At 45.4% G+C, this 12653-nt stretch overlaps 1 non-coding gene across 1 annotated transcript; it reads left to right on the forward strand.

Moving 5' to 3' along the window:
• The first annotated feature begins 3657 nt into the window (after window positions 1–3657).
• TRNAK-UUU (transfer RNA lysine (anticodon UUU)) lies at window positions 3658–3730 on the forward strand. The gene has a single exon. It is a non-coding gene; the product is annotated as a tRNA-Lys (tRNA).
• Window positions 3731–12653: the final 8923 nt, after the last annotated feature.

The following is a 12653-nucleotide window of genomic DNA, read 5'->3' on the forward strand; positions in this document are numbered from 1 at the left end:
CATGGGACGACTGTTGTTTTTATTCAAGTCTTAAGTTGATTATTTGAAACATTGAATAATGTGTAATCAATATGGTGATAAATAAAAAGTGGTTTTATTTATATTCAAAAGGGTTCTGAGACCATATTAGATTCGATTATTATTGTATTTCACTTTGCATGTTTTGACTTCCAAAATAGCTAGGTTATTCTTTCCGGATGACTAAGTTATTTAAACACTCCACAGTCGTTCATATGTTGGAAGTAGGTATGAATCAAGACTGTCATGAATCGGGTTTGTAGATGGCTAAATGAGTTTAGTCATGGCAATGGTTGCTACAACATTCATGAGTGCTCATAAGTTATGAGTATTGGAATAAACCCACGCTCACTTGTATCACTTCATGGAATTTATCTCGAGTGATCGTGAGACGATAATATCATATAAATCTTCAAACCTAGAGATATGAGTTGTTACCTATGAGTTGGTTGTGCATTGATTGCACGTAAACGCATCAGTAACTTGATGTTATAAAACGTGCCTTTGTGTACAATTCAACAAGTAGTAGAACAAGCATATGAGTCGAAGTTTATCTGTTCCTTCTAGAAATAGAAGCGATATCTGGGCCCCTCGATGATTTTGTTGTGACCTATGTACCGGCCGGTCAGAACTGAATTGATGTGTTCGATTAAGTTCTTTGTCAAACAAATCGAAAATCGGGAAACAAACTGCTGGACAATAAGTACGACGTTGTTCCATGTATTTGTCCGGCTGATATCATGAGAACAGAGGATTATATGATCCCTTATCTAATGGACAAGTCATTGACAAGATCAGAGTTCATCTACAAGGTCAGAGTTCGACAGAAGCTTTTGAGAGCTACGATTGTCGGTTGGTTCCTGAAGTCATACGCAATAATAGTTTTAGACTTATCCAAGTGGGAGACTGTTGGATCAATGTCTAAGTCCATAACTATAATTGGTAAGACTTGACTCGACCCGGCATGGTCCATTTGGGTTGCATACCATCATGCACTTGGATAGACTATAATGAGAGAAATAAGACACTTATGGTTATTAATATATTATAAGTTCTAGTATATTAATAATAAGAATAATAAGATTATTTAATTAGTATTGATCAAGAATTAATCTAGGATTAATTAAGTGATCAAAAGAAGACTAATTAAATATATGGGTTGATTGTGTAAATCATCCATACTTATATAGTGGGCTAATGCTCCATGGATAATCAAATTGGGCTAAAACCCATAGGATGGTCCATGGGTGCTCCATGGTGTATTTGAACCCATGGATCCAAGGAAATGGAAAGTCATGACAATTAAGGATTTACCCTAATTGTAACACTATATAATGATCTTATTCTTGACAAAAATCGGCCACTAGAGAGTGTAACAAAGGGCTAGCCGATTTCATGAAGTGTAGGACTCTCTTAAGTTATTCTAAGAGTTTTGATGATTGTGATTCCATTTGAGGCTTCCACACTATTGGGGCTAGGCACTCAAGCTTCATGAAGACTTTCTACATCAAAGAGGTATGTATTCTATCTTGTTATATTCATGTTTTGTATGATAGATTAGGATGATACCTTGGATATTCTTATTTGCATGTATAATAGAGAAAACATAGATCCAAGGTATTTAGGGTTGCATGTACACTTAGGAGTGTTAGAATGCTCAAAACCCAACACCTCCATCGTACTGGTGGGACCACTAAAGAATTGCTTATACACTAAACAGCTGCTTATATACGCTTACAAAAATACTGACGTTTATTCATATTCAATTCATTAGGCTAGCGTGAAACTAAGAAAGATAGATGTGCCTAAGGCGTAAGCAAACTGTGCATGCTAAGAGAAGAGGAGAGATGTTCGCAATGACTACCACAAGAAAGCCGCCCCCTCTCTCTAAAAGGGCCCATCACTTCGTTCGTACCTTCTTAGCTTAGGCTTGCAACTTTACTTACTTTATGGCCTTGCCGCCTTTTTTTAGCAGAACCTAAGCGCTTGAAAAGCACGCTAAGAAAGGTTTCTTCTGTCGGCCTTTATGTGCAACAGTCCACCAGTAGCGGAAGATAGGGTTACCGTACATACAAGAGTCTTCTAGTTCTTACAGAAGCTCTTTCTTACCAGTCATGTAGTACAACAACTGTCTCTTATCTTATAGCCGGGCGCGGCGGGTCGCCTTTTTAATTCAGTAGATAGAAGAAAGTATTAGATAAGGAGTAGGTGAGTGAGTCCTCGCTGACCTGAGCGATTTTGATCACCTAGTAGGCCTTTTCTTTGGTAGGTAACATCGCCAAAGCGTATCATCAGATTTGACTACGAAGGAAGGAACTCGGCAGAAGATCGGTCTACAAGAAAGGCCTACTTATCCACGGGCTCATTGACAAAACCGCCGTAGGAATGGAGACCTTTCAATTGAGCGGAGGCGAACTGATCAACGAGAAAGAGGCCCTACTCACTACAAAGGAATACACCACAAGATTGAACTGCACTCATGCCTCTCCCACATCAAGTTGACCGCCAGACTGGAGCTTCGTAACATGTTGACGAAGACCTACGAACTGAGGGTTCGGTCAGTACAAGAGACTACTTTGTCTCCTCGGACGAAGAATAGCCCCACTCTCTAGCCGACTGATCCCGTTGATCAAACTGGGAGGGAACGTGTCACATTAGAGGTGAACGATCAGAGGTGTCCTCTAATCACTACGATGAGCTGGTCCCTCTTTTAGTAGACTCAGCTATGAATATTCATGAAAAAATGAATGCCTCTTTCACAGCTAACCCCATTTTCTTAATGCCGAGACTTTCTCTTTCGTCGAGCCCTGAGCTTGTGGTCCTCCTTTGAGTTTGGGTTCAATTGGATGAATCTGTCAAGTCATGGTCAACGTACGTAGTAGCAAGGATGGTGCATCGCCTCTTTCTCGTTCTCGCTCGGGAGCCAAAACGAACACGCCTGCTACCTACTGTACTGGACCTTCGACCAGGCATTCTACCTTTGTCGAAAAGGAACCAATACCACTTCATTGCGCTCGAACAGTTGAGCGGCCGCCGGCCCTTCTGTGCACAGATATAGATTCATTCTTCGTACCTGGTCCAGCCTCACAACCCTTCGCGGGTTGGTAAGAAGTCAGTCTTGTTTGGTAAGACGGAATTTTACAAAGAAAAGAGAGTGCTCGCCCCGGCCAACAAAGACCGTAATTACATAGATAACTGCTCCTCCCCTTCTCCGTCTTTAAGGCTTTAAGGCGAACCGTATGGCGGCTGGAAATAAGGACGACCTCACCTTCTCGTAGGCGGTGTCAGTGAGAGCCATTTTAGTACCCCCCGTTGACCTTTTTTTGTAGATAGAATCTTCAATGAGTGGAAACAAGCAACCTTACTATGCTAAGAAAGGTGCTTGTTGAGTAAGGCCGACTTTCTTCGAATGCTTGAGCGCTTCTTTCTCATATCGATCATTCAATATGCTTGAATTTTCAATAAGGGGCGCGTTAATAGTCTTTTTTCTTGCAGGAGTGCTAGTGCGCGCCCTTACGTTTTCTTCGCTTGCTCTGTAGTACGAGCCTCATACAAAGCCGCGCCCCTTTAATATGATGAAGAAGGGCCGCCCTCTTTTCTTTTCCGTACCAATCCTTATTTACTACTACATCTTTTTTGGGGTGTATAGCTCAGTTGGTAGAGCATTGGGCTTTTAACCTAATGGTCGCAAGTTCAAGTCCTGCTATGCCCAAACCTAACTTGCACTATACTATGAGTAAGGATGCGTAGTAGCGCAAAGAGCACTCTTTGGCCTTTAGATTAGAGGCGCTTCGCCGTCTTTGATTGGATGGAAACATCTATCTAAAGTGTGCAGTGAAGGAGAAGAGTAAATAGTAGGGGAAAGAAGAAAATGGCACATTGACATTCATCTTCCTCTCGAAGGGCTTTGAGAAGAGGGGCAACAGTGAAGATACCAAGACCGTGTCTTTGGGGTCTTAGTAAGAATCTGTTGCAAGCAAATGCATGTAAGGGAGGAATGCTCGCATTAAGATTTAAAACTTGTCGTCTACTTGAAGGAAATGTTTGGAATAGGAAACTTACAATAATACAACGCCGCATTCTTCGAAGATTGAGGAACAAGACGAGATCTATTAAGAGAATGATTTATTCTCAAAAAAATCTGAATAGTTACATCTAATTACAAACTACACGAAAGTTGCCCCTTGATTTGAATTTTATCTTTGTTATCAGTACCTTTTTTTTCATTAGCTTTGGCGTTCCGGTTGCCTTTAGCGCCGGCGTGAGTCTTTCAGCCGTACCTTCCCATTCAGATTGGTTTACCTTTACTGAGGATATGCTGGAAGACTCAGCGAGTTCCGAGCGTAGTAGTAGTACCAGCGGTAAATCAACCGCTTCCGGGGGAACAAGCTACGCCTCCCGCTCTTTCGGGAGCTCGGACTCCGCCCTACACCCCGTACTCCTATGGCCTGGAGGAAGTGATAGGAGGGGATTCGGTCTGCTCTATAGAGGGCCGCCTCCTATCGGGCAAAACAGCGCCTTCGTCGCTAGATATATATCTAGCCCGGATCAACGCCGAGGACCTATTCGAGATCAAGGTGGATATCATCCGGGAGATGGCGGGCCTGCATCCAAGTGGCGATTGGCTGGGGCGGGGGGATCGAGCCCTCGATAATCCGAGGGGGAAGGAGTCCTTGGGGGAGCTCCTTCAAATGCATAGAGACCTACGGGCTGGGAATTTTAAATTCGAGACCTTCGGCCTATTAAAGGATAAGGTTTTCCTTAGGGATACCCCTCCTCAGAAGGCTCTTCCGCATAGTCCCGCGATCCACGAACGGATGCATGGGACTATGCCTTCCTAGCTGCGTGTAGCCTACCTGTAACATCCCGAAATATCAAGAGTAGAGTTGAAGGGCTAAAAGAGTAAGTTGTGAAAGAGTGACTCGGCGAGTCCATGGATGGACTCGGCGAGTAGAGTCGCGACTGGGTCGCGTACTAAGTAGCCGACTCGGCGAGTCAGTGAGGAGGACTCGACGAGTAGGCGCTGATTGGAGAAAACCCTAATTCTCGGGGTTGAGCCCTATATAAAGAACATTATGTTTTCCTCCCAGCCTCCTTATCACCCCTTGAGCCCCAGAAAAACCCTAAATCGCGGAGAAGCACCATTGTTGAGTGGATTGGAGCTTGGAGAAGTAATTGTTGAAGGAATTTTGGGAGATTGAAGGCTTGGAGCAAGGGGCTTTGCTTGGATTCGAATTACATTGCAGTTGGGGCATCTCTTGGAGGTAATATCTCGTTCTTGGGTTGTTATTATGTGTTTCTTCATTTTGGGGTTTGTGGGAACTTGTCTATGGATGTAATGGGAAGTCTAGAGGTTAGATCTGAGGTTGCTACCTCAGATCTAGAAGGGAGAAGAATCAGAGAGCATGAAAGTCCCTGTGTTGGAGTGTTTAGTGAAGCTTTCATGTCCCAAACCCTAGCCCAATGTGCAAATGGCCTAGATCTCTTTGGATTCACGTAAAGTTTGCCACTTTACGTGATGGATGAGTGGTAGGAGGCTAGATCTATGTTTTGGAGCAATTGCATGGCCTGGAATGCTTCCGAATGGATTCAGACCGGTGGTACTCGGCGAGTCACATGGGTGTACTCGACGAGTTGGATGAAGATGGCCTGGAACTCGGCGAGTTGTATGAACAACTCGACGAGTAGGTTGATGATAGTCTTGGACTCGGCGAGTCTGTTCTTGGACTCGACGAGTCTTGTCGAAGAGTCCCGATATTCCCTGGTTGAGTCGAGAATCGGTGAGTCAAGGGATGACTCGGTGAGTTGTGTGCGAGTGGACTCAGAGTTGTTGGACTCGGCGAGTCTCGGAGTGACTCGGCGAGTTAGGTCGCGGAGTGAGTGAAGTTCTGATTATAGAAACTCGGCGAGTCATAGAGTTGACTCGGCGAGTAGGGTCAGTCAGGGTTGACTTTGACTAAGGACTTTGATTTTGACCAAGGGTTGACCGTTGACTTTTAGGGTTTGGTCAGCGATGTGGCCTTTGGGCCAAGAGAGGGGTAAAATAGTCTTTTACCCTTAAGAGGGTGCATTGAGAGGATTGATTCTAGTCTCGAGAGTTATAGTCATGAGAGTTTTGCCTTATGTGTTAGGCGGTGGCGAGTTCGAGATCCGAGTATGGAGATATCTGCTTTTTGCTTGCCAGGTGAGTCTTCTCACTATACTTTACCTTGAGTAGGTAACCAGAGTTATGTGACAGAGTATTTGTATGCTATGTATGTTATGTGTTGTACTGCATTATTTCTATGTGATTTTTGCTGTGCATGGTTGCAGAGTTGGAACCGAAGGGTTCCTAGAGTTAGAACCGGAAGGTTCATAGAGTTAGAACCTGAGGGTTCACAGAGTTTGGGTGCACGGACCCATAGAGTTATAGCCTCGAGTGGCTTGTATGTATTATGTGTGTGGTATTTTGGGGAACTCACTAAGCTTCGTGCTTACAGTGTTTGTGTTATGTTGTTTTCAGGTTTCTTTCAGTATCACGGTACGGCACCGGCTTGATTGTACACACCAGAGCAAGAGTCATATTTTGGAGGATCCTGGTTTTCTATGCAAGTGAAAATGGAGCTATGTTTTGTAATTTGATTATGAATGAGATTTTTAACAAGTGTCCTAAGAATAAAATGATTATTTAAATGAAAATTTTGTCTTGAAATTTACGGTGTTACAAGTTGGTATCAGAGCCTTGGTTTGAGGGATTCGGATGCGCCTTCGGGTAATTCTGGACTCAAACTGAGGAAGTAAGAAAAGTTTTCAAAGAAATAATTTTCTAAAGCGAATAAGAGTTCAAAGAGAAAACGAGAAAGAACAGTGTGTACAATCAGCCAGAGCCCGAACGGTGATTTCCCAAAATACCCTTACTTTTGTGTTATGAGATATTTATGATGCACTTTATGAGATATTATTGCATGCTAGAGACAGGCTAGGTATTCCATATATTAGGAGTAGAGTGGCCTGATTTGTGATGCCTTAGCCTAGGAATTGCTGTGATATGCGTTGTGCTTTTGAGTATGTGATGAGTGAGAATATTTGATTGGAATCCTTTAGGGGATTTGAGTAGTGGAGTAATCTAGGGAAGATACCTAGATGAGTACTGTAGTACTTGGAGAAAGAATAGTTAGAGCCCGCGAGGGGAAGAGTTGCAGAGTTCGGTGGTACTTCCGAGGATGAGCAGAGCAAGCGGAGTTATCACCCAGAGTGAGTCATATATATTCTTCGATGCTCGAATGCTGCTTGCTTCGTGCTTTGTGGAACTCTCGATGATGGGAGTCAGCTACCAAGCGAATATGACGATATTCAGGAGGTAGATGGCTGGCATCATTAGGAGCTCTTCAGCAGCTGATGGCAGAGAAGTGTGGGAATCTAAGAAGAGCCTAGGGAGTAACCTTAGCCAGATGAGTGCATTGGCAGGGTAGAGAATTTCGCTGGGGAGCGAGCGCGCGATGGAATTGGTGAACGAGAAGGTCGAGCAGCTACTTAGGAGCTCCGGGATAGTCCGTGTGGAAAGTATGGGTAGATGTGGAAGGTAGTATGGGCCCGTACTACAGAAAGCAGAGGACCCATACTTGATACAGGGAGTATTCTGAAGATTCTAATGAGCGCATTAAGGAGTGATGATATGGTTGAGTACCATACATCGGAGCAGATTGAGGAGTGATGTTATGGTTCGAGTATCATACATCGGAGCAGATGGAGGAGTGATGCTATGGTTCGGGTACCATACACCGGAGCATATTGAGAAGAGATGTCATGGGATGAGTACCATGGTTCGTAGTGAATGATGCTTGTGATTCTCTGGTTATCCGATCACGATTGATGAGGTAGAGATTGGACGCTATGGGTTTTAGGCCTGTAGGCCATGATTGAAATTGGAGAGGCGTCCCTCGAGAGGGAAGGCGAGAGCCTATCAGAGTATTTTGGTAAGGAGTTAGAGGGAGAGGAGAATTTCGGTCTGAGTTGGGCAATCAGTCGATAGAGGAGAGGTCACCTTCTATGTGAGTGGTGCTATTTATGTTCGTGTGCGGAACATGAAAGGCCTGATGTTTTAGTTTTGGGTTGGGGGTAAACCCTGCAGGTCGTCATTGATGATGATTTTCCCCCCAGTGTATTAGGTAGCATGTGTGTCGCGAGGCGGTGACTTATCATGAGCAGATAGTCAGTTGGGACTGAGGTAGTCGAGGACCACACTACACCTATTTGAGTATAGTAGGATGTATTATAGTGGTATCAGTGGGGAGTTCAGTTGAGTTTAGCAGTGCAGAGAGTTTTCCATCTATGTTGGGTGTTGAATATGGGAGTGGGTCCCTGTTCTTGGGATGATTCCGGTGTTGGAGCGATGTTTGATGAGTTGAGGTGAGGGGTACGATGATTTTGCGGTTCAGTCTATGAGCCAGAGATGTTATTGAGCAGTTGAGATGCTTAGTGCTAGATTGGTATGAGATTTGGAACGACTAGAGGCAGTCGTGATGAGAAGTTCTTGAGGAGTTCATCAGAGGTTCACAGTATATGAGGTCGATTGACTTCCTTAAGAAGGAATTATCGGGCGTTGTGTAGCACTTTCCTGGGGCAGGTGCAATTTCGCTGGTGAAAAATAGTTGTGGGTTGGTTGCGTGCTAATTGGTGATGGTTCGAACCCTAAGTGGGGGAGAACCGGGTACAGTATGTAAGAAAGCAGAGATTTGTCAAGAGCAGTTATAAGTGGAGTATAGAGATCTGCTGTAAGAAATCATGAGACCAGAGATGTCGATGATCGAGGAAAGAGGTCAGAGTGAGTTAATGCGGGAAGTACTTGTTGAGAATGATGAATGCCTCCACGGCAGGTGTTTGGTGGTCAGTGTTGTTGCAAGTAAATAGAGAATGATTGGGCAGTCAACTCCCGGGTCAGTATGTGTATCCTTGTTTGGATTTTGAGCGGTAGAAAAAGGGTTTCAGAGGATCATCAGTGTGTTCTGAAGGGTTAGCGCCTTCCTTGTATTCCAATTGAGTGTTTGGATGCACTGAAGTTGCGCATCGTGTGATATCAGAAATTATTATGGGATTCAAAGGAAATGTATTGTCGGGAGTGTATGGTATTGGGAGTAAGGGAATCAGTGGTTATGGCAGGATCTTGTGATGTTCTGTTGGGATATTCTGAGGTATCCGGGTATGATACCTTTATTTCGGAGTTACTCGTAAATCTTGAGTTGAAACAATTTGTGGTGTATCAGGTATCTACGGATCTAGTGGGAGCCTTTCGAGTATGGGCATCCAGGGAGATTATTAAGAGAATGGAGCTTCGCAAGGGTGGGCATTTTGATATGTCGATTGCTTCCAGAGTCTGGAATGTGTATTCGAGCCGAGTATGGGTGGCTACCTGTGATAGTCTGCGGAGCATGAACTAGTGGAGTCAGAGGGTGTTGTGATACTACGGGGAGCCGTAGTACTCACTAGTCAGAGAGTGTTGTGATACTGCGGGGAGCCGTAGTACTCACTAGTCAGAGGGTGTTGTGATACTGCGGGGAGCCGTAGTACTCACTAGTCAGAGGGTGTTGTGATACTGCGGGGAGCCGTAGTACTCACTAGTTAGAGGGTGTTGTGATACTGCGGGGAGCCGTAGTACTCACTAGATGGCAAGAGAATGTGATGATGGAGTGATTTCCGATCAGTGTATGATGTGGAAGAGTTTTGGGCTTGAGTATCCCTAGTATTGAGTTCTGGAGCCTGGGTGTTGAACCGGGGGCGAGACTGGGGTCACCGTCTCTGTCGGGAGATGCGGTGAGGTGCGCAAGGGGTATGCGCAGCAGAAACCAGAGATTAGAGTTTAGGCGATCCTCGGTTGGATTGTATTTTCTCGCATGAGGAAAAGAGAATTTTGTGACTTGCGCGTCCCTGGGCCGGGATAGTGGTCACGGGGAGGAAGTTAGTGGGTTATTTGGATCATGATGATGTCTGAGGACACTTCAGAGCGAACGAGCGATTCAGACGCTCGAAGACATGCTTCGGGCATGTGTATTAGACCTCGGAGGGAGTTGCGGCACGTATTTATCTTTAGTTGAGTTATCCTATATCAACAGCCATCATTAGTGCATGTGTATGCCACCCTTTGAGCTGTTGTATGGGAGGAGGTGTCGGACCCTCATTTCTTGGGGAGAGGTAGCGCATGGACCCGAGGGCCCTTGCGAGCAGATCCAGCGCATGTGTGATGCATGGAGTAGTGGCAAGGTTGGCTAGTGGTTTCCCTGGGTAAGGGAAGAGAAAGGTATGTAACCCCCCGGGGGGGGGGGGAGTGTTGGTTCATGGAAGTGAAAGTAGTAGTAAGAGTGGATGATTTGGAGTATGGTGGTTGAACATTGTGTCTGTGACAGTGGTATGGAATGACATCATGTTGGGATGTCTGCTGAGGACGCGGAAGGGGTTCCGTGAGAGTAGGGCCAAGAGTCTCAGGATGAATGCAGGGAGGGAGTCGGGGACTCCCAGCTTGATTCTGATCAGGGTATTGGATATGTACTAGTGGTTCATCCTGGGGGGATGTTTGAGGATATCATCAGTGTATCGAGTTTTCCAACCTGAGGGTGTTGGAGCTAGTTCAGCATGTGTATGTGATTGCAAGAGGAGAACTCATGAGAGTTGCTCTGAGAGTGAGAATGGGTCTCTCAGTCGTTCCGGAATGGATAAGGTGGGATTCGGATCGGGGATCCGATGGTTCATGGCTTTCTAGCCCTTATGGGTCGATCGGTTGTTGATATTTGGAGCAGTGATACATCTCGGATAATTCTCGATTGTTGAGTGTGATTATCAGAGGGTACAGCCGGTGCCCGGTTTGAGACGGTGGTTAGGACACCGCAAGGAAAGAGGAAGTGAGTTCGAGTTCGATGGTTATGCTTTGATGAACCTGGTCCAGTTAGGGCCAGGTGGCGCGCCGTGGGAGTATTTTGTAGTTGAGTTGCCATAGGCTTCGAGGACGAAGCATAATTTAAGTGGGGGAGAATTGTAACATCCCGAAATATCAAGAGTAGAGTTGAAGGGCTAAAAGAGTAAGTTGTGAAAGAGTGACTCGGCGAGTCCATGGATGGACTCGGCGAGTAGAGTCGCGACTGGGTCGCGTACTAAGTAGCCGACTCGGCGAGTCAGTGAGGAGGACTCGACGAGTAGGCGCTGATTGGAGAAAACCCTAATTCTCGGGGTTGAGCCCTATATAAAGAACATTATGTTTTCCTCCCAGCCTCCTTATCACCCCTTGAGCCCCAGAAAAACCCTAAATCGCGGAGAAGCACCATTGTTGAGTGGATTGGAGCTTGGAGAAGTAATTGTTGAAGGAATTTTGGGAGATTGAAGGCTTGGAGCAAGGGGCTTTGCTTGGATTCGAATTACATTGCAGTTGGGGCATCTCTTGGAGGTAATATCTCGTTCTTGGGTTGTTATTATGTGTTTCTTCATTTTGGGGTTTGTGGGAACTTGTCTATGGATGTAATGGGAAGTCTAGAGGTTAGATCTGAGGTTGCTACCTCAGATCTAGAAGGGAGAAGAATCAGAGAGCATGAAAGTCCCTGTGTTGGAGTGTTTAGTGAAGCTTTCATGTCCCAAACCCTAGCCCAATGTGCAAATGGCCTAGATCTCTTTGGATTCACGTAAAGTTTGCCACTTTACGTGATGGATGAGTGGTAGGAGGCTAGATCTATGTTTTGGAGCAATTGCATGGCCTGGAATGCTTCCGAATGGATTCAGACCGGTGGTACTCGGCGAGTCACATGGGTGTACTCGACGAGTTGGATGAAGATGGCCTGGAACTCGGCGAGTTGTATGAACAACTCGACGAGTAGGTTGATGATAGTCTTGGACTCGGCGAGTCTGTTCTTGGACTCGACGAGTCTTGTCGAAGAGTCCCGATATTCCCTGGTTGAGTCGAGAATCGGTGAGTCAAGGGATGACTCGGTGAGTTGTGTGCGAGTGGACTCAGAGTTGTTGGACTCGGCGAGTCTCGGAGTGACTCGGCGAGTTAGGTCGCGGAGTGAGTGAAGTTCTGATTATAGAAACTCGGCGAGTCATAGAGTTGACTCGGCGAGTAGGGTCAGTCAGGGTTGACTTTGACTAAGGACTTTGATTTTGACCAAGGGTTGACCGTTGACTTTTAGGGTTTGGTCAGCGATGTGGCCTTTGGGCCAAGAGAGGGGTAAAATAGTCTTTTACCCTTAAGAGGGTGCATTGAGAGGATTGATTCTAGTCTCGAGAGTCATAGTCATGAGAGTTTTGCCTTACGTGTTAGGCGGTGGCGAGTTCGAGATCCGAGTATGGAGATATCTGCTTTTTGCTTGCCAGGTGAGTCTTCTCACTATACTTTACCTTGAGTAGGTAACCAGAGTTATGTGACAGAGTATTTGTATGCTATGTATGTTATGTGTTGTACTGCATTATTTCTATGTGATTTTTGCTGTGCATGGTTGCAGAGTTGGAACCGAAGGGTTCCTAGAGTTAGAACCGGAAGGTTCATAGAGTTAGAACCTGAGGGTTCACAGAGTTTGGGTGCACGGACCCATAGAGTTATAGCCTCGAGTGGCTTGTATGTATTATGTGTGTGGTATTTTGGGGAACTCACTAAGCTTCGTGCTTACAGTGTTTGTGTT

Source organism: Lactuca sativa, chromosome 5, assembly GCF_002870075.4.
Source record: "Lactuca sativa cultivar Salinas chromosome 5, Lsat_Salinas_v11, whole genome shotgun sequence".
NCBI lineage: Eukaryota > Viridiplantae > Streptophyta > Magnoliopsida > Asterales > Asteraceae > Lactuca > Lactuca sativa.